The sequence below is a fragment of the Microtus pennsylvanicus genome, chromosome 3, assembly GCF_037038515.1.
Source record: "Microtus pennsylvanicus isolate mMicPen1 chromosome 3, mMicPen1.hap1, whole genome shotgun sequence".
In the NCBI taxonomy this organism is placed as follows: Eukaryota; Metazoa; Chordata; class Mammalia; order Rodentia; family Cricetidae; genus Microtus; species Microtus pennsylvanicus.
Genome location: NC_134581.1, coordinates 45702495 through 45723314, shown reverse-complemented (window position 1 = coordinate 45723314; position 20820 = coordinate 45702495). Strand labels below are relative to the sequence as shown.

The 20820-nt window shown below is 40.9% G+C and overlaps 1 protein-coding gene across 4 annotated transcripts in view; it reads left to right on the top strand.

Annotated features, from left to right (window-relative positions):
- Nucleotides 1-20820, top strand: part of Myo5a (myosin VA) — a 167012-nt gene that overhangs the window by 4559 nt on the left and 141633 nt on the right. The gene's annotated exons all lie outside the window — the stretch shown is intronic.

Genomic DNA, 20820 nt, shown 5'->3' with positions numbered 1-20820 from the left:
GAGATGATGAGTTGCTCTAGAAATTTGTCAATGTCTCTTAAATTGTGAAGGTCCTGTGTATTGTCCAGGGGCTCAAAGATTACAGAAGTGTTCTAACTCTAGTAAGAGTTGCTACTCCTGGACCAGTTGCTTAAAAAGAAAGGAAAAATAGAAGCCCAATGAGGAACATACTTTGCCTGCCTGCCTGCCTGCCTGCCTGCCTGCCTGCCTTCCTTCCTTCCTTCCTTCCTTCCTTCCTTCCTTCCTTCCTTCCTTCCTTCCTTCCTTCCTTCCTTCCGTTAATGTAGGGTCTTACTCTACAGCCTAGACTACTCTGGAACTTATCCACCTAGACTGACCTCAAATTCATGGGAGTCCTCCTGCCTTAGCCTCCTCCTAAATTTTGGAATTACACACATGAGCTGCCATGCCCAGCTATGATTTGTTTCTAGACAAATGTATAGCTAAACTAGAGAAATTTCAGAATGGAATGGTCAGGCAAAAAAAGAAGCTAGACATATAAGAGGGATAGAACTTGAAAAATACAGGTGTTCTGGAAATATCAAGAATTAGAAATTTGGCCAGCAACATGGTTTGGTTGTTAAGGGCACATGTCACTGAGCTTATAACCTAAACTCAATCCCCAAGATCTCCATGGTAGAATAGAGAACTGAGTCTCTCAAGTTGTACCCTGACCTCTGTGTGTACTCTTGCATGTGCATGCTCACACTCACACAAGTAGATAAATGTGATAGGAACTTTAAAAAAATGAAAAAACATAGTAGAAATTTGTAACATCTTACTTTAGTAGCTGTTAGCTTATTAGAATTTGAAATAAATATGTATCATTTTAAATGGATTCTATTGTAAACATACAGATTTGTGCTTATGTAATGGAGTACCTTAAGTTATGATATCAACCTAGTTGTAGTTTCTAAATTAGAGTCTGCGTAGTCTACGAATGGTATTTTTTTGTGTTCTCTCTCTCTCTCTCTCTCTCTCTCTCTCTCTCTCTCTCTCTCTCTCTTAATTTTGTTTTTGTTTTTTCAAGACAGGATTTCTCTGTATAGTTCTAGCTCTCCTAGAACTTGCTCTGTAGACCAGGCTGCCCTACAGAGGTGGAGCCCACAGAGATCCACCTGTCTTTGCCTCCCAAGTGCTGGGATTAAAGTTGTGTGCCTCCACAGCCCTCCTCATGAATAGCATTCCTAATATACCAAACTGTCAAATCCCAAACCTTTCTTTGGCAGAGTTAAGAAATTAGCCAACTAGAACTAGTTTAAATGTTTATTTATTCACTTTTGTTTGTTTGTGTGTGTGCCTACACACCTCTGCATGAGTTTATGTGAACAAAGTTTGTGCAAGTCTTGGATGTCAGAGGATATTGTATCTCCTGGAACTGGAGTTACAGGTAATTGTGAGCCACCTGATTTAGGTGCTAGGAGCTGAACGTAGGTCCCCTGCAAGAGCAGTAAGCACACTTAACCTCTGAGCCATCTAGCACTGTAGAGTTCATTTAGTTGGAAATAAAAGAAAACCTTTTCAAAACAAGAAAGGAATTTTATTCACTTGTGTGACCTGAAAGTTTAAGATTAGCAGCTCAGGTATATCTTCGGGACTGTGTGCCACTGACTCTCGTGTGCTGTCTGACATTGTTCTCATCTTCAGGACAACTGTGAGTAGAGCGTGGAGTCTGCAGATCACATGATTGCACAGCTCTGGGCCTCGGGGAAGAGAGCCTGGTAGAGAAGTTCTTCCTGCCCTTTCTTAGAGTCATGTGCCCGTTCCTTTCTCAACACTCTGTTGGAAGTGTGGGAAGAATACCATGAGAGATCAAGTTTATGCTTGCCCAGAGGCTTGAAGGAGAACAGGCATTGTGATTGGTAGTCTCATTATGACCTTATGGGATGGCTGAGAGCCATTCTCCTTTACAAGGAATAGTGCTGAGTAGACAAAATGACAAACAGTCCTCAATCAATGTCATCTATGAATAGATCACGAAAAATGATGGTGATCAAGTTCTTACTATTTCTGATCTTTGAGTGAAGTGAAAAGTTTGTTTTTTTAACCTAACCAAGATATTAAATATATTCCCCCTAGAAAATAATCTATGAAAATATAGCTATGGGAAATCTATACAAGCAAAGTTAGTAATAAGATATCAGAAACTGAAGGTGTACAACATACCTTTTACCCAGTCTGCGAGGACTTGGTGAATTGTATTGCTAATTTTTTCTGCTGTATTTCCTCAGCATTGCATATTTCCTCTTACTTTCTTCATAGCCTTGCTTGTGCACAGTATTCTCTTCCCTCATTTTCACCCAGTGATAACATTCGCACAGTTTCTCCCCCTTTCTTTTGAGACGTGGTCTCACGATCTCAGGCTGCCCTCAAGTTTGTTGTGTAGCCAAGGATGACCTTGAAGTTCTCATCCTCCTGCATCTACTTCCCAGTGCTGGATTTACTGTGTGCACCACCACAGCTCCTTTGTGCACTGCTGGGGACCAAACTCAGGGCCTTGTGCATGCTAGGCAGACACTTACCAACAGAACTTCGTTTGTAGACTCCCTGTTGTACGTCTTAATTTCTTTGTTTTGCCTGTCCAAATTGCCCAATTTGGTGGTATGTCTTCTGTTCTCCCTCCCCATCTTCTTTATGTCCCTGTTATCTGTAAGTCCCTGCTGCTCAGTGAGAGTTAGAACTGAGCACACATACACCCTGTAATGAGCTAAGATATATTGCTATTGGAGGAACCATTCCTTAGCCCTCAGTGTGTGCTTTACTTAGTCAAACCCTGCACCTTTCCTTTCTTACCACTCCCTGAATCTGACATCATAGGAAGTAATTTTTATGAGTTTGCATAATCATTTTCTGTGTGCATGAACAAGCACTTTTGTGTTAGGTTAGTTTTCAAACTGGTTAGCCTAGACTAGTTCACTCTTAGTTTTCTGGTTTTGTCTAGCATAGTAAGAGACCATTCTTACTTGAAAACATGTTGTTTTCATACAGGACTGGTCTCTATCTGTTGAGACTAAGAAAAACATAGTTGACAAACTACTTAGGTTAGGATTTCTGCAGATGTTTACCATAAAATCAGAGCATATGTATTTCAGTAATGTGAATTTAGATCAAATTGTGGATTAAGTCTTTTATAATTTGAGTGGCTATTTCTTATTTTCCAAGTGAAGAAAGTTAGATTACAATATATGACAGTGCATTTTAGTGCACTCCTATTTCTGTCTGGTTTCTGTCCCGGAGGAGGGTTTCTCAACCTTTGCACTAACAGCAAATTGGATATTTTTTTCCCTCAAAAGTCTGTTCTTTGTATTGTAGGATATTTAGCCAAATTCATGACTTTCAGCTGCTAGTTCACTAGTACCCTCTACTTCTGTTTATGACAATCTATACTATCTCCAGACATTGCCAGATGTCCCTTAGGGGCCAAGGTAAACAAACCACTACCCTGAAGCCAGTGCCCAGACCTTAAGACTTAGATTAGGGTAGGAGGAAAACGTAGAAATAGTTAAAAACAGAAGCAGAGATTACTTGTAAAAATTAGTTGACTTGAGAGCAGGACATGTTTCATAGACACAATACCTGTGAGCCAGTATGGTGGGCTAGAACCAGCTATTTGACAAGCTGAGGCAGTTCAAGTCATGCAGGGCAACCTGGTGAGACCCTGTCATAAGGGACACGATGTTTGCCCATCATATATGAAGCCACAGTCCCCAAGCTCAATCTCCAGCAGTGTTCTGCTCCCCACAGAAAAATAAATAAATAAAAGAGGTAGTCAGGCAGAATCCAAGTCTCCTTGGTGAGAATTGGCATTTATACATGGGGTAGGACATTCACATTCATCTTTAAAAATAGTACCTTGTATGCACACTTCCTCAAGGGCAGGGAGACTGGATGTCCCACTTCTGGAAGATAACTTCCATGCCTTTATTTTGTGTTGAGAAATGCTTCTCAGTAGAAATATATACGCTTGTTTAAAATAATATCTGGAAACCTAAACTCCTTCCTTTCTTTCTTTGATAACAAACAAACACACAAGCAAGCAAACAAGCAGAATCTCGCTTTATAGCCCTGGCTGGATTGAAACTTGCTGTGTAAACCAGACTGGTCTCAAACTCCCAGAGAGCCACCTGCCTCTGTCTTAAAGGTGTGCACCACTAAGTCCAGTTTATTTTCTTTGTAGTGCCCTTAAAAAAAAGAAATTACTTACCACCTTTTCTTTCTTAAATCTTTGAAGAATTTTGGCAATAGAGGAAAAATTGAAGTAGGATTTTAAGAGAGAGAGAAAAACCATAGCTTCTGTGCTGAGTGTAAATCATAAATTTCAACTTGAAACCTACCTGATAGTATGCTGTCATCTCATTATAGAGAACATGTCTTTAATTATAGCAAACTCTAACATTTGTCTGAAGTAGTATAAGGATAGGTTGCTTTCAGGTGTATCATACCTTAGGGTTCCTGAGCGTCAGCTGCTGTTGCACAGCAGCACTGAATGCAGTGCGCACCCTAACACTGGCTGTCATACTCGGGTCTTTGTAGCTTGTGGGGCTTTCTGGTCATTCCTTGTGTGGGACTAAGGATTTGTATCAATTCAATGGTAGCCACAAAGCTAAAGGGAAATGAAGGTCAAGAAACTGAACTGACCCTTAGCATCCTTGAAGAATGCTACTTTTCCTCAGGTACTAAAATCTTGATTTTTTTGTTTTGTTTTGTTTTTGCTTTCATTTTTGGAGACAGGGTTTCTTTTGTCTGTGTAGCTGTGGAGCCTGTCCTGGAACTAGCTCTGTAGACCAGGCTCGTCTCACAGAGATCTGCCTGCCTCTGCCTCCTGAATGCTGGGATTAAAAGCGTGCGCCACCACCATCTGGATTTTTGTTTGTTTTTTCCTCTATTAGTTTCAGTTATTTTCTTCTAAAAATTTTGACTTGTACAAATACATGGATCTGGCAAAACAGTTTTTTATAGTAATGATTACTATTTACTGAGGCCTTGTTGTGGTTCAGAGAGCCTTTAAAAGAAATTCTTTGCCTGGCCTGGTTGCAGTAAGCCTGTAATGTCATTTGCTTAGGAGGGTTGGCAGGATTGCAAATTCCAGGCCCACCTGGGCTATAGAATGAGGGGTTAAAGGCAGCCTGAGCTGCGAGGTGAGACTCTTTTTCAAAATCTAATGTCTTACTAGGTTGTGCTGGGTGTTTGGATATGGTGGCCTGGGGCTGTAATCCTAACATTCTGGAGGCCAAGACAAGAGGATTGTCACAAGTTGATGGCAATTGGGCTCTTAGAGCTGGAGACTGTCCAGGCTGGCCTGGAACTCACAGTGTCGACCCAGCTGGCCCTAAACTTGTGTCAGCCAGTCCTGCTGCTTCTGCCTCCACCTCCCAAGAGGGAGAGTAAAGGTTTGCCTTACCACACTTGGCTTATCTAAAACAGGACATTTTTAAAATGTCCTGTTAGTGTTTCTAAGTAACTTTTAAATTTGCCTGTGTTCCTCACAAGCCAGACAATCTAACTTATAAGTGTCTTCTTCCTTTGCTGTGACTCATCCCTTTTCCCTGAAAGAGTGGCAGCATATTATAGCAGCCAAGGCGTGGACACCACATCTACAAGACTGAATCCTGGTTTTGCTTTCTTCCTCCCTCCCTTCCTTCCCTTTAATCCTTTCTTTTTTTTATTGAAAATTATTATGTGTATGAGTGTTTTGCCTGCATGTATGTCTGTGTACTATGACCATATCTGGTTCCTATGGAGGTCAGAAGAGAGTATCAGTTATAAATAGCCATAGCTGACATGTGGGTGCTGGGAATGAATTCAGGGTCCTCTACAGTAGCAGCCAGCACTCCTGTTAAACAGCTGAGCCCTCTCCAGCCCTGCTGCTCCCCCATTTTGCTATTAGCTTTCTATATGGCCTGTAACCAAGTTACTCGCCCTTTCTGTACTTCAGTTTTCTCATTTTTGTTTTATTTGTATGTATGTGTTGTTTTTTTTTTTTTACTTAAAAATTTCCACCTCCTTCCCTCTTCCCATTTCCCTCCCCCTCCCCCTCCCTCTCCAGTCCAAAGAGCAGTCAGGGTTCCCTGCCCTGTAGTGGGAAGTCCAAGGTCCTCTCCCCTCCATCTAGGTCTAGGAAGGGGAGCATCCAAACAGACTGGGCTTCCACAAAGCCAGTACATGCAGTAGAATCAAAACCCAGTGCCATTGTCCTTGGCTTCTCAGTCAGTCCTTCTTGTCCGACACATTCAGAGAGTTCGGTTTGATCACATGCTCCATCAGTCCCAGTCCAGCTTGCTTTGGTGAGCTCTCATTAGATCAGTCCCACCGTCTCAGTGGGTGGGCGCACCCCTAAATCCTTGGGCAGCTGAGGAGAGGGAGCCTGAAATGGCCCTATCCTATAGCCATACTGATGAATATCTTGCATACCACCGTAGAACCTTCATCTGGCTATGGATGAAGCTAGAGACAGAGACCCACATTGGAGCACTGGACTGAGCTCCCAAGGTCCAAATGAGGAGCAGGAGGAGGGAGAACATGAGCAAGGAAGTCAGGATTATGTATGTGTTTTTGTGTGAATGTGTATTTGTATATATATGGAGGCTAGAGGACAGCCTTGGATATCTTGTTCCTTGGGAGCTGTTCACCTTATTTTATTTTATTTTATTTTTTTGGTTTTTCTAGACAGAGTTTCTCTGTGTAGCTTAGGTGCCTGGCCTTGAACTCACAGAGATCTGCCTGCCTCTGTGCTAGGGTTAAAGGCATGTACCACCACTGCCCGGCCTTGTTTTTTGAGATAGGGTCTGGAACTCACCAATTGGACTTGGCTGGCAGGCCAGCAAGCCCCATGGACCTGCCTGTATCCACCCACCCAGCGTTAGTATTTCTAACTCATGTGCCACAATGCCCAGCTTTTCAGACTTATTTATTTATTCACTCATTTTTTTAAATGTGTGTGAGTGTTTTGCCTGAATTATGGATGGTTACCACATATATGCCTGGTGCCCTTGGAGATCAGGTGAAGGTGTTGGGTGCTCTAGAACTGGAGGTACAGATGGTGGCCAGCTGCCATATGGGTACTGGATTCTGCTGATTGAACTCGGGCCATCACACTGCAGCCCACATTAACTTTGACGTTTAGGAATCTTCTTGCCTCACCCTCCAAATGCTAGGATTATAAGTATGAGGTCCAATGCCAGCTGCCTCTGGATATCCTTAATATTTCATTTTATTAATAGAGTATATGAGGAGACCTGGTACATGGTAGTGACCTAGTAATTATTTTTCTATTTTTAAGGACAACTGAGAAAAGTGCCTCCTTTATATTAAGACATAATTAAGAATTGTCTATTCTGCTATTAATAGGTCTGAAATAGTAAAGGAAATGACTTGCAAAGTTACTTTGGAAGACATTCTCTTAAAATATATTTAAAGTCTCAGTACGTAGCTCAGTTGGCAGAGTCCTTGTCTAGTATGTATGGAGCCATGGGCTTGATCCTCAGCACTCAGTGAACCGGGTATGGTATTGCATACCCCTAATCTTGGCACTTTTGGGGGAGGGGGCAGCAGCGAGAAGATCAAAAGTTCAAGATTATTCCCATCTACATAGGGAATTTGAGACCCGAGTGAGCCAAAAACCAACTCTCGCTCTCTCTGTCTCTCTCTGTCTCTCTCTCTGTCTCTATCTCTCTCGCACACACACACTATTTATTTATTTATTTATTTATTTATTTATTTATTTATTTATTTATTTATTGAGACAGGGTTTCTCTATAGCTTTGGAGCCTGTCCTGGAACTAGCTCAGGTTGGCCTCAAGCTCACAGAGATCTGCCCGCCTCTGCCTTTTGAGTGTTGCAATTACAGGTGTGTGCCACCACTGCCTGGTTACATATACATTTTTAATAGTAAAAATATAATAAATATTTAATGTGAAGGAGGTAAATACAGAAAAAACTACACGCAGCCCTACTGTTTTCAAGTGCTCTAATATTTGATGTATAATCCTTCTAGTCACCTATTTCTGTTTATGTTTTCTAGAGAAAACTGGTTTGTATTCAGGCGTAAATGGGGTACCTGTATCACATACCCTTCCCCCAGAGACAGGGTGTGTGTGAAGATTTTAAGAGCCAGGGATTAGGGAGGACCAGGGTAAAGCAGTATCTTCCAGACATGACTGAGCACTGCACCCATGGACTCACAGTGGCTGTCGGCATTCTAGCATGGAGGGTCTCATGAAACCCCACCGTTGCTGAGGAACAGTTGAGGGCTGCTGAGGGAGGAAGAGGCAGTTTAAGGGTTTAGCCCTTGGTAGGTTGACCATGCTCAGTTAATGGTCCCACACCTGTGAATACATGGACAGCACAAATAGGACTCTGATTTATAAAAATAAACAAGAGGACTTGAGTAGCCAGGCAGTGGTGGCGCACGCCTTTTAATCCCAGCACTTGAGAGGCAGAGGCAGGTGAATCTCTGTGAGTTCGAGGCCAGCCTGATCTACAGAGTAAGTTCCAGGTCAAGTTCCAAAGCTACACAGAGAAACCCTGTCTCAAAAAACAAAGCTAACAAAACAAGACAAAAAAAAAAAAAAGAGGACTTGAAGTTGGGACTTACTGGGGTTGGGGGTGGGGATTAGATCTAGGAGGAGTTTGGGGGGGAAATGGGGCTGAATATACTCAAAATACATTGGGCCCATATATAAAATTTTCAATCATCCATAAAAATACTATCTTAAAAATGGCTTATTTTATATGTACTACTTTGTAAGCATGATTTGCTTTCTTTAAATAGTATTTTATGAATATTTCCCATGCCAATACATTCTTCTATATTACGACTTTGAGAGATTCTGTCACTGCGTAGACCATGGTGCCCTCAGACTTAAAGCAGTCTGGCTTCAGCCTTCCAGAGTGCCAGGATTACAGTTGTGAGCCAATGTGCCTGACTTATAAAATGTTTTTAATGGCTTCACATTGTTACGATGCAGACATTACTTAACCTGTATTACGTACTTATAATTTCTTGAAGTTCACACATGAACTGAAGAAGACATAAAGCTTTTGTGTGTTCCCGTAGAAACTGAGCTGTGGTTTTCATTGAGGTTGACTGGCGGCAAAGTGTCCCATTTTTGCAGTAATCACAATGGTATAGAAATTGGGTGGTGGTGAAATAGATCAACACCAAGGAAATTAGTCTACTTAGAGCTTAGAACACAGGCTACAGGGATCTCACCTTCTCAGGAAAAAATTCTTAAGTATTAGTAACACATCTGTAATCTCAGGATGCCAGTCTTGACAGCTTACTAGAAGCAGATTCTCTAGATGGCCGGGATGACAGATGGCTAGAGTGGCCAGAAGAAGTCAGAGTCTAACGTGAGCATACAAAGGGTCCTTTCCAGTGTTTTGGAAGCCATAATGCAGGGTGAAGTGTAAGGGATATATTAATATATCTGCCACAGAGGCATATTAGCCAAGGAGACTGTCCCTGACTAACAAATCTAGGATCTGTCACACAACTGCACCAGTCTTTAATGTAGGATAGTCTGGCTGCTCTGCTGTTGCCTTTCAATTTGGAGAGACTGACTGGGTAAAAGGGAGGATAATACAGCAGAGAAGTAAGATGGGGAATAGTCTCTGAAACAATCGTGAAATCAGTTAAGCTCTGAAAAGGAGGCTTATAATTAATGTATTTCAGTAAGTCTCTTGGTTTGCAAATGTTATAATTAGTTTCTTATAACAAGTTTCAGCTGAAATGTGTCTAGGAAACTGGCCAGAGGTCTTAAATGACCTGGTCTTGTAAAAGATGTTCATTTCTCTTAGATGAGATATGATCCCTTCCGGGGTTGACATTTCCTGCGTTTATCAGGAGCAGTGTCTTAGTCCCAAGAAAGCAGACAGATCTGTGGAGGAGCAAATGTTTCCATGGCGCTTACCACCTGCACAGTCGGTCATCCCAGTCCAGTTGGTCTTTTGGAGCTGGGCCCCCACTAGAGTGTGTTTAAGAAGCATCTGGGACAGCAGTGGGAGGCTTACTCATGAGGATCACAAGTTTGAGGCCATAAGTAGCTACACAGTGAGTTGGAAGACAGTCTCGGCTACCTTACATGGCACTATGGCACTGTCTCAGTAGAAACAGCACTGAGCACAAAACATGTGATGGAACTTAACTGGTTGGGTTGAGATTGGGAAGGCTTATGTGAGTTCATGAAAAGTATAAATGATGTAGCTAATTGGTTCATGCCTGTAATCCCAGTGCTTGAGAAACCAAGGCAGGAAGGTTGCTGCAGTTTGAGGTTAGCATGGGCTACTGAGTAAGACTTTACTCATCTTTAAAAAAAAAGTATATGTGTGTGATAGGAATCAGTACCATAAAACCAGAATCCATAAAACTCAGTTGTTAATAAATAAATATAAAAACAAACTACATAACCCAGCTGTGGTGGTAAATGCCTGTAATCCCAGGATTTAGAAAGCAGATTGGAAGGTGATTTTAAACTACGATCCTGCCTCAAAACAAAACCACACAAAGAAAAATCCCTACAAGACACAATTGTGATTGAGCCATTTTGTACATTAGTCTTGCATCTTAAAATACTTTTCTTTTTAAGGTTAACTCTTTCCTGTCTTCTGAACAGATATGGTGACATTTGCCTGTTTATCATTCTAGCTCCTTAGGAGACTGAGTCAGGAATATAACTTAAGCCCAGGAGTTTGAGGCCAGTTTGGGTTGCACAGTGGGATGCCTTCTCAAAGTAAAAATAAAAAGCCAAAACCTCATGTGTTCTTTCTTGACTTGCTTAGGTATTGATTTTTTTAACGTCTGAATTTGCATAGATTGAATACAGAGTCTTGCCAAGAACCCTGGAGCTGCTTCTGTGAGCCTTCACTGTTATCAGTGAGCTAGCTCTCTTAGTGGCTGCTGTCCTTTAGATTTCCAGAGCAGTGACATCAGATGCAGCTGGCACTTAATTCCTGTCAGACAAAGAAACATAATTAATGGGATAACCGCCTCATTAAAATATTTAGAACTTTTTTTCCTGTGTTGCTTCTTCCCCTCCTGACGAGGCTGGAGAAAAAGAATGGTGGAGATTGTTCTCTTGAGACCATGCTAAGCTATTGGTTTGTCTTAAGGCCTATCTAATGGTTCCGATTTCCACATGAATCATTTAGGCTGTGCTGTGATTCTTATTTCCTCGGATGGCTGCTCTCTGCTGTTAGTGACAGTTTTCCAGAGATCACTGTGTGACTTTGACTTGTCAGAATCTAAATATGCCCCCACTTTATTGTTTTGTAGAGGTTAGTTTTAAACACAGCTGATTTAGCAAACAGATAACCTGTCTAAGTGGGTGACAGATACTAGGCAGGGATGAGAGAGGAAGAGGATCAGTGCTTCCCCATTGCTGCTTTCCTCAGCTGCATGCTGCCTCTCAACTGATCTACTGATGTAGTTTGCATTTCATAAGAATTTTTTAAAAAGATATATGATTAGATACAGCCAGTCAGAGGAAAATCAAGGAGAGAGAAGAAAAATCATTTTTTATGTGATCATCAACATTAAGATACTACTTTTGAGAAAATTGGAAAAGAGGTTTTATTTGGTATGTGTATGTCTATATATACTTTGATATAGGGTATCAATCTGCAGCCCAGCCTAGCCTGGAACTCTTTGTAGCCCAGACTAGCTTTGAACCCATAACAGTACTTCTACTTCAGCCTCTTCTGAGTGTTGGGATTGCAGGCTTGAACCATCATGTATAATGTAGAAAGACTTTAATCATTTTATTGTAAAGATGAGAGAATGAAATTAATATGTAACATACAGTTTCCAGATTTTGACATGTAGGGTTTGTTGTTGTTGTTGATATTAGTTGTTGTTGTATTGGAAAATATGCTCTGAGGCTAATTTCTAGAAACAAAAAAACCCCCCAAAGATCTAAAGAAATGATTACATGAATTAGTAATTACCTTTCCATTCCTGTAATAGAAGACTTGTTATAATCAGCTTAAAAAGAAGAAAGGCTTTTGTTTGTTTGCGTTTGCTTTTATTTTTTTGCTGACAGTTGTAGAGGTTTCAGTCCATGTTTTGTTGTCCTGTCTCTTTTCCTTTGGCATGGCAGCACATGATAGCAGGAACATGCGGACATGTGGCAGAGGTGCTGCTCTCTCCATGACAGCCGGGAAGCCACAGAGAGAGGAAGGGGATGGATTCCTGCTCTCTCCTTCCAGGGCGCACTCCGAGTGGTCTAAGACCTTCTTCCTATAGGTTCCACTACTTTCCAGTAGCACTGAAGACCAGGCTTTAACACATGAACTTCTGGGGGACATTCCAGAACCAAGCCATAGAATTAGCCAAATCCATGTCTGTTCTCCTATCCCAAGTGTGGAGTACAGTGTGCTGGAACTGTGCAGTAAGAGTTGCAAGATAAGCAGTGGATATCCGCTGTGCAGGTCAGAGGATAACTTGTTGAGCCAGTTCTCTCTATCCACCAGGAGAGCTTGGCTGTCAGCCCCTTTACCTACTGTGCAGTTTCATCAGCCCCAGAGCCTGGGTTCTTTTCTAAAAAATATTTAATTTTATTTGATGTGTATGAGTGTTTTACCTGTATGTATATATGTTCACCGTGTGAATGCAGTGCACATGGGGGCAGAAGAGAGGACATTGGATGCTCTGGATCTAGAGCCACAGATGTTAGCTGCTGTGAACTGATCCCAGGTCCTCTGGAAGAGCAGCAAGTGCTCTTAACCTCTGAGCCATCTTTTTCAGTTCCAGAGCCTAGATTCTTAATGATATTATTAGACTGAGATAACCTTCTCTAGATTTCTTGTTAAATATAAAAATACATTCATGGTGGTATAAAGTACTAAAGCTTTTATGATCCTTTTAGCAAAAATCATTCCTGTCTTAAATGTAGCAGTTTTGGGCTGGGGATGTAACTCAGTGGTAGAACTCTTGCCTAGCAGGCCCGAGATGCTCTGGGCTTAATTACCTGCATTGCAAGAGAAACAGAATGTAAGCGCTTTGTGAATGAGACTGTATTATTTGTGTACAGAACAGTTCAGGTGTATGGTAAATGTCAGGAGGTGAAAGATGAATTCTAGTCATGTTCTGAACATCTTGAACATTATTAATATGATGTATAATATCCAGTGTTAATCGTGGTTTCTAGCTGTTCTAGTTATATTCAGAGTCTTCCCACTGTACATAGCTTTGTAAAGAGTTAATTTCCTCAGGCCTAGAAACCTGAACATGACAGAGGCAAGAACTGAAGCTTCAGTAATATGGGAAAAGTGGGTATGAGTAAGAGTGAGTGGGTAGAAGACCTCAATTAAAGCATGAGTGAGGAGAGGTGCTCCAGGCTTCCAGCCAGGCCTGGTCCTGGGACACCCAAGTTTACAGCTGCTGCAGGATTTTGAGTTTCAGCAGAAGAAGAAAACAAGAATCCAAATCACCAGAGGAGGAAGAGCAAGGCAGCCATTGCACATTTACAAGTGTTAGAACCCAGTGGCTCACTTATGGAAGGTGTATAGGGAACGTGTCCTTTACATACTTAGTACAATCCTGTTAAATTTTAGATTGCCTGTTGAAGTTAAATGGTTTGGAAATTTATTTGGTGATGAAAATTTGAAGTGCAGAGAGACCAGGAAGAGGAGAGGAGTAGGAAAATTCAGAACTTTGTGTGAGTAAGAAATTTAAGTGTGTCAGATGAACATGGTAATATTTGCTCTTACTTTAATTTTATCATTTGCTGAGATGGACAAGACAATGTCTTATTTACACCTTTTTAAAGTTACTCGGGAGGGTTCTCCACAGATAGATCATCTCAGCAGACTGTTCGTTAATGAGACCCTTTGGACAGCAAAGGGGAGCTCCGCTGCACTTGTAACTAGTTCCTGTAGCTGACAAGAACGATGCTTATGGATAATGGGCAGGGGAGTCAGGACGTCATAGTTTTGGCACACCAATTCATACATATATGCCCCAGAAAAACATATGTGACATGCCTGTTCTCTGATGTCTCCTAAACTTCTTAAAGATTTATTTTAAAGGGGCTGGAGAGATGGCTCAGTGGTTAAGAGCATTGCCTGCTCTTCCAAAGGTCCTGAGTTCAATTCCTAGCAACCACATGGTGGCTCACAACCATCTGTAAAGAGATCTGGCGCCCTCTTCTGGCCTTCAGGCATACAGACAGAATATTGTATACATAATAAATAAATAAATAAATATTAAAAAAATTATTTTAAAAATGTAATTACGTGTATGTATGTGTAGAAATGTGCATGTAATGCAATTGCCTTCAGAGGCCAGAAGAGGGCGTCAAATCCCCTGAGGCTGTAGCTACAGGCTGCCTTGGGTACTGAAAGCTAAACTGGGGTCCTCTGCAAGTATGTAACATGTTTGTTCTTAACCTGTGAGCTGTCTCTCCAGACCCATCTTCTACTTTTTATTGTTGAGATGAAAGTGTATACCAGGAAAGGACCAGTCATTTGTGACATAAGTAAAGGTCATTTTCTTGCGAAAGGCCAGTCCTCCTCCCAAGCCCGCATGTTCACATTTTTTTGTTTTTCTTTTGGAGACAGGTTTTCACTATGTAGCCCTAGTTGGCCTGGAACTCATTTTGTAGATCAGGCTGGCCTTACGATCTGCCTGAATTTGGAATGAAAGGTGTGTGCCACCGTGTTTGCATTCTATCTACTTCTCCCACATCCTATTTTAAAGGATGTCTTCATGTGGAATCTTCGACAGAGCCTCAGTTGTAAGCACATGCTGACTTTAGCAGGCTTGCTGGTGGTTAGGTGTGTATCCATGGCCTTCAGCATTGTCTGTGCTCCTCTCAGGTGTTTAGTGAAGCAAGAGAGGAGAAATTTCAGAGCTCTTGTAACATCACCCTATTTTCCTCTGCCTGTCATTCCCTTTCCTTCTTTTTTTTTCTTTTCCTTTTTTTTTTGAAGAATTTCCCTAAATGGTTTTTTTTTGAAGAAAATAATATGCAAAATGTTTCTGTTTTCAACTAAAAAAGACTTGCCTTTGGAATTTATTAATATGTCCAGTTCCTTTATAATTGTGAAGGAGATAAAGATACTGATTCTAAAAGATGGGCTTTCTGAAAAGATAATATTTGAGCTGTGGTCTGAATAAGGAAGATAAAGCATGATTGCTGGGGAATGAAAGTCAGTCTAGACTTTTTATTTTGTTCATACTTTTAAGAAGGATGTGTTTATTATTTATTCATTTTCTTTTATGAGTGTATTGCCTCCCTGAGTTCACATCCACCACCTGTGTCAGGTGCCTCCAGATGGCAGAGAGCATGCATTCCCTGGAACTGGAGTTATGGACAGTGTGAGCCATCTAACGTAGCTGCCTTGTAAGTGCTGCAAGTGCGTTTAACTGAGCCATCCTTCCCGTCTTTGCTTTTACTTTTTAAGACAGGGTCTCATTTTATAGCCATGCTGGCCTGTAAATCACTGTGTAAATTAGGCTGGCCTCAAACTCATGGCCATCATCCTGCCTCAGTCTTCCAAGTGGTGAATTACAACTATGAGCCAGCTAGGGCCAGACTTTCTTGGTAATTTTTCAGCTAATTTTTTGATTTACCTGACCATGCTATTCTGACCAAACCACTTTGACTGTTACAAACATGTTTTCCCCTATCTATAAAAGAGAGTAATGGCAGTGAGAAAGTTATTTGGCATAAATTCTATCTATCTATCTATCTATCTATCTATCTATCTATCTATCTATCTATCTATCTATCTATCTATCATCTATCTACCTACCTACCTACCTATCATCTATCTATCTATCTATCATCTATCTATCTACCTGTCTGTCTGTCTGTCTGTCTATCTATCTATCTATCTATCTATCTATCTATCTATCTATCTATCATCTATCTACCTATCTGTCATGCCCCACCTCGTCCAGCAAGGATGACGCGACCACCGGAGCTCTTCTCACTGCAGTTTATTCCAGGACTTTATTCACTCTCTCTCTCTCTCTTCCTCTCTTCCCCTCTCTCTCCGTTGACCTCTCTCCTCTCTCCTTTTTTCCTCTCTGTCCTCTCTCTTTGACCTCTTTCCTCCCCATCTCTCTCTCCTTTTTTCCTCTCTCTTCTTTCTCCTCTTTCTCTCCTTCCTCTCTCCTTGACCTCTCTCTCTCTCTTCCTCTCTCCCCAGGCAAAACCTCTCCCAGCCCTTAAGTAGGCATGGGTTGCCAACCCCGAACTGCCAGGTGGGCACTGCCCATAGGTTCACGCATATGCAGGCAGCTGATAATCATTGCGTGATCATAGCATAGGTCAGGCCTTAGCCATCTCAGGAGTTGATTATACATCTCCATCAGGTGTGACACCACGCAGCTCGCTACACCTATCTGTCTGTCTGTCTGTCTGTCTGTCTGTCTGTCTCTTTGAAGGTGAGAAGGCAAAGGCCTGGGTCTGGCAAATAGAAAGCAGGAGATGCCTTCTCCTCCTTGTTTTGCCAACCCCAACCCCACAGTTTCATACAGGGCTGACTTCTAAGTGGCTCAGGAACTATATATTAGATTACTTTGATTTGGAAACAAGTAGGAAAAACATAAAAGACAAATGTGACTTAAGCAGCTCATAAAAATGAAGAAGCGGTTTACTGTGGGAATTTTTTGTTTTGCTTCAAGAGATTTGTTGTCATGTGACTCATTCTAGCTTTGAACTCACAGTCCACTTGTCTCAGCCTACAGGGTGCTAGAATTATAGTGTTGATCACCATGCTTACCTACGATGGAAATGTTCATTGAGCTATGTCTTCGTGATTACTTGTGTATGGTGACGGCTAATGGTAGTTTTATGCCAGGTTCTTGAAATTATTTTTTTCTGCCAAAAGAGAATGAGTGAGTGTATCTGGGCATGTGTCTGACACTCCCGTTTAAAACTCTTCCTAGTTGTGATATGTAAAATTTTATTATTGTAGAAGAAAGATGTACAGCTAATATCCCTATAAGCAGTGACAGTACAGCTAAAGGAGAAAATGGAGAAAATTTAAAGGTTATGATGAGGTTTTTTTTTTTTTTAAACATGAGTCAGTACTACTAGGTAAGGTTTTCTAAACAGAGACCTTGTTATCCTAGAGCCCGGTACCCCATGATTTCACCACAGTCTGCTTGTAGACATCAACTGACTTCTTTTAAACAGGCTCATGTGACAAAAACCTGAACTTTCTTGGAGTCCAATTGTCCTCTTAGTTCCAGTAGTACTTTGATCATATTCTATTCTGTTCAAATTTAGTTTGACATCAGTTTTATCACCTTTTTTCACTTTTAGTTTCCTTTTAAAGATTTTATTTTCTGGCATTTGCAGATTATTAGTATAGAAGGAACAATTTAAACTTTTAAAAGCTTCCATATCATTTCAGGACTGATTAGAATGACTGTCATTTGTAATCACCTAGGTTCTAAATAGCTATGAAAAGTAGCTCTGTAATTATTAGACACTGCTTTTTTTAAGAGTAAAGACTTTCAATTTTATTCTTTTTTCTGCTTTTAAAAATTAATTAAAATGTAATTACACTACTTCCCCCCTTTCCTCCCTCCAACCTCTCCCATGTGCCCCTCTCACTACCTCTCAAATTGATGACCTCTTTTTTTTTAAATATTTATTTATTTATTTATTATGTATACAAGATTCTGTCTGCACGTATGCCTGTAGGCCAGAAGAGGGCACCAGACCTCATTACAGATGGTTGTGAGCCACCATGTGGTTGCTGGGAATTGAACTCAGGACCTTTGGAAGAGCAGGCAATGCTCTTAACCTCTGAGCCATCTCTCCAGCCCTGACCTCTTTTCTTTGACTATTATTTTTACATATATAAATATACATAAACTTTCTGAGTATGTTTAATGTTGCTTGCATGAATATGATTTCTGGGCTAAACATTAAATATAGAGTAATCTACCTTTTTTAAAAAAGTGATGACCTGAAGAACAGAGATTTTAATTTAAAAGACAATACTGGCTGGGCATGGTGGCACATGCCTTTAATCTGAGCACTGAAGAGGCAGGTGAATATTTGTAAGTTTGAGGCCAGCCTTGTCTCCATAGTGAGTTCCAGCACAGCTAGGGCCACAAAAAGAGAACCTGTCTCAAAATAGCAACAACAAAAAAGTGCTGGAATCAGGGCCTGAGTAGTATAGTGGATCATGTCAGTAGTCTAGCTACGTGTCAGGTTGATATGGGAAGGTCACTGGAGCCTAGAACATTCATATAAGCCTGAGCAACATAGTGAATTCCATCTCAAAAAAATTACCTGCTATGATAATAATAAATGCTATTGTTCATTTGTTTTAAAATATTTTGGGAATACCTGAAAGTTTTGTTCTGTCTCCCAAGTTTATTTTTCTTAATTTAGGCATATAAGGTACACTTCTATATTCTTCATTCCTTAGTAGCTCATATAATGGTAACCTTGGAATATTTTGATTTACAGAAGTCTAATAAGACTAAAACAGAAGTCAGGTTCAAAGCTAGATTAAGTCCCCCTCTTGTTCTGGTAATAAAAGAAACATAAGGGTAAAAAATTCTCCCTGAATAACACTCTCTCTGGCTATTGGAATTGACCCACGTTTTTATTTTCTTGAGGCAGGAATGAAGAAGTTGTATGTGATAGATGGTGCCTGGGACTTGGGAGAAAGAAGAGGTTAGGAATTGAAAGTTAGCTGAGGTCACAGAAGACCCTGTCTCAAAAACAAACAAATAAACAAACAAAACAGAAAAAAGTGTGTGTGTGTGTGTGTGTTTGCTTGAGTGTGTGCGTGTGTGTGTGTGTTAGAAACTAAACTAGCTAGAATCTCTTGAATTCTAGTTGTTTGCATTTGAATTCAAATATACTTTCCCGGAAAATGTAATGTGGAAAATCAAGGCACACTTATAAAATGTTCAAGTCAGTACAAGTATCATAGAATAAATTTGTCTGTACTTGTAATTTAGTGAATGAATCTAGGTCCTAAAGTGTACTGAGTGCACTTATTCATGTCAGAGCTCAGCAGTTTCAGGGTCCACTGTATTTGAGAAGAGATAAAGAAAGTGGCTCCCATAGTTTTGTCTGATTTAGGGAACCTTTCAGAATACCAGCTACTGAGTGTGACAGCTGTGTAAACCGACTGTCTTCCCAAATCACTGTATCATAAAATAATAGAGGTTATCCCCCCCCCCCCCAAGACAGGGTTTCTCTGTAGCTTTGGAGCCTGTCCTGGAACTAGCTCTTGTAGACCAGGCTGGCCTCGAACTCAGAGAGATCCACCTGCCTCTGCCTCCTGAGTGCTGGAATTAAAGGTGTATGCCACCATTGTTTGGCTAATAATAGAGGTTCTCATAGTTAGGGTTAAGATCTAGGTGTAGACATAGCCAAAACTAAGGGGCAATTTTGTTTAGCTTAGAGATGAGCCTCCAATCCTTGCCATGATCTCTTTTAATATATTGTTTTTGCTTGGTTAAAAATACTTAGTCCTAAATAATTGGAAGGCTAAGCAGAAGGATAACAGATTTGAGGCCTGCTCAGTTATATAAGAAGTTCAAGGCTAACCTGGGCAACTTAGTTGAGACCATGTCTTAAAATAAAATGAGCTGAGGATGTACTTCAGTTTTTAGAGCATGTGCCTAGCATTTGCAAATCCCTGGGTCCCCTTCCCAATACTGTATAGTAAAATAAAATAAAAATAGCACAATATACATATACATATATTGAAGCATGAGACAGATGTCTTTCTAAATTATGACATTAAAGTGAGTGGAGATGGAATCTTGCCTGCTGAGAATGGAGTTTTCAGAAGTCTGGGTGTCCTGGCTGCTATAGGCCTTGCATGCTTTACTTTATGATGCCAAGTTGCTGTTACTATCCACATGTCTCTTTTTCCATTCTTCACTCCTAAAACTTGTATTAGGATATTGCTACCATCACCATGATCACCATTGTCGCCACCGCCATGATCATCATGTGTGGCTAGATGAGTTTATCCATGGTCCCTTCTATCAGTAATATACTTCCCAATCCAGGCTCCTGCTGAGAAACCAAATGATCTATCTAAGATGGATTGGTCTAAGTCAAATAGACAGGATCAGGGAGACCCTGACCTAAATATGGCTAATTCACGGGCTAGTAAGGGCCGTTTGATATATCCCTTCCTCAAAAGGACACTCTAAACACAGTGAATGGAAAGATAGCTTAAGTGGGTAAAGGCACTTGCTGTCAAGCCTGATAACCTGAGTTTGATCACTGGAACCCACTGGTGGAGGAAGAGAATCAGTTCCTGAAAATTGTCTTCTGACCTTCACCACATATGCACACATATAATACAATGAATTCAGACACTAGTGGGTGTTTGTATGTTTTGTGCTCAGGATAGAACCAAGGCGTTGCACAATCTAGCTCTATGCAAGTGTTCAATCACTACATTATAACCTGAACCCTAATAGAAGTAGTGTTTATGCTGTTTAGAGAGTCTGTTTGGGGGAATACCAGAGAGTATTCTCCAAGGAGTACAGAAAAGAGTAGCAAGAGAAGAGTTACGTAGACACAGTGATAGAAGTGACCCCATCTCAAAGAGAATATTTCTCTTGAGCATGTGTATTTGACACTTTTTTTGAGAATCAGATGGCTGTTGTCAGCCTCCCTTATTAACTTTGTTGCAATCTTGTTTTTCTTTTTTTGTTTTTCGAGACCTATAGCTTTGGAGCCTTTCTTGTAGACCAGGCTGGCCTCGAACTCACAGTAATCCACCTGCCTCTGCCTCCTGAGTGTTGGAATTAAAGGCGTGCGCCACCACCGCCCGACTGCAATCTTGTTTTTCTTATTGAAAAATAAACCATGGCTCAGA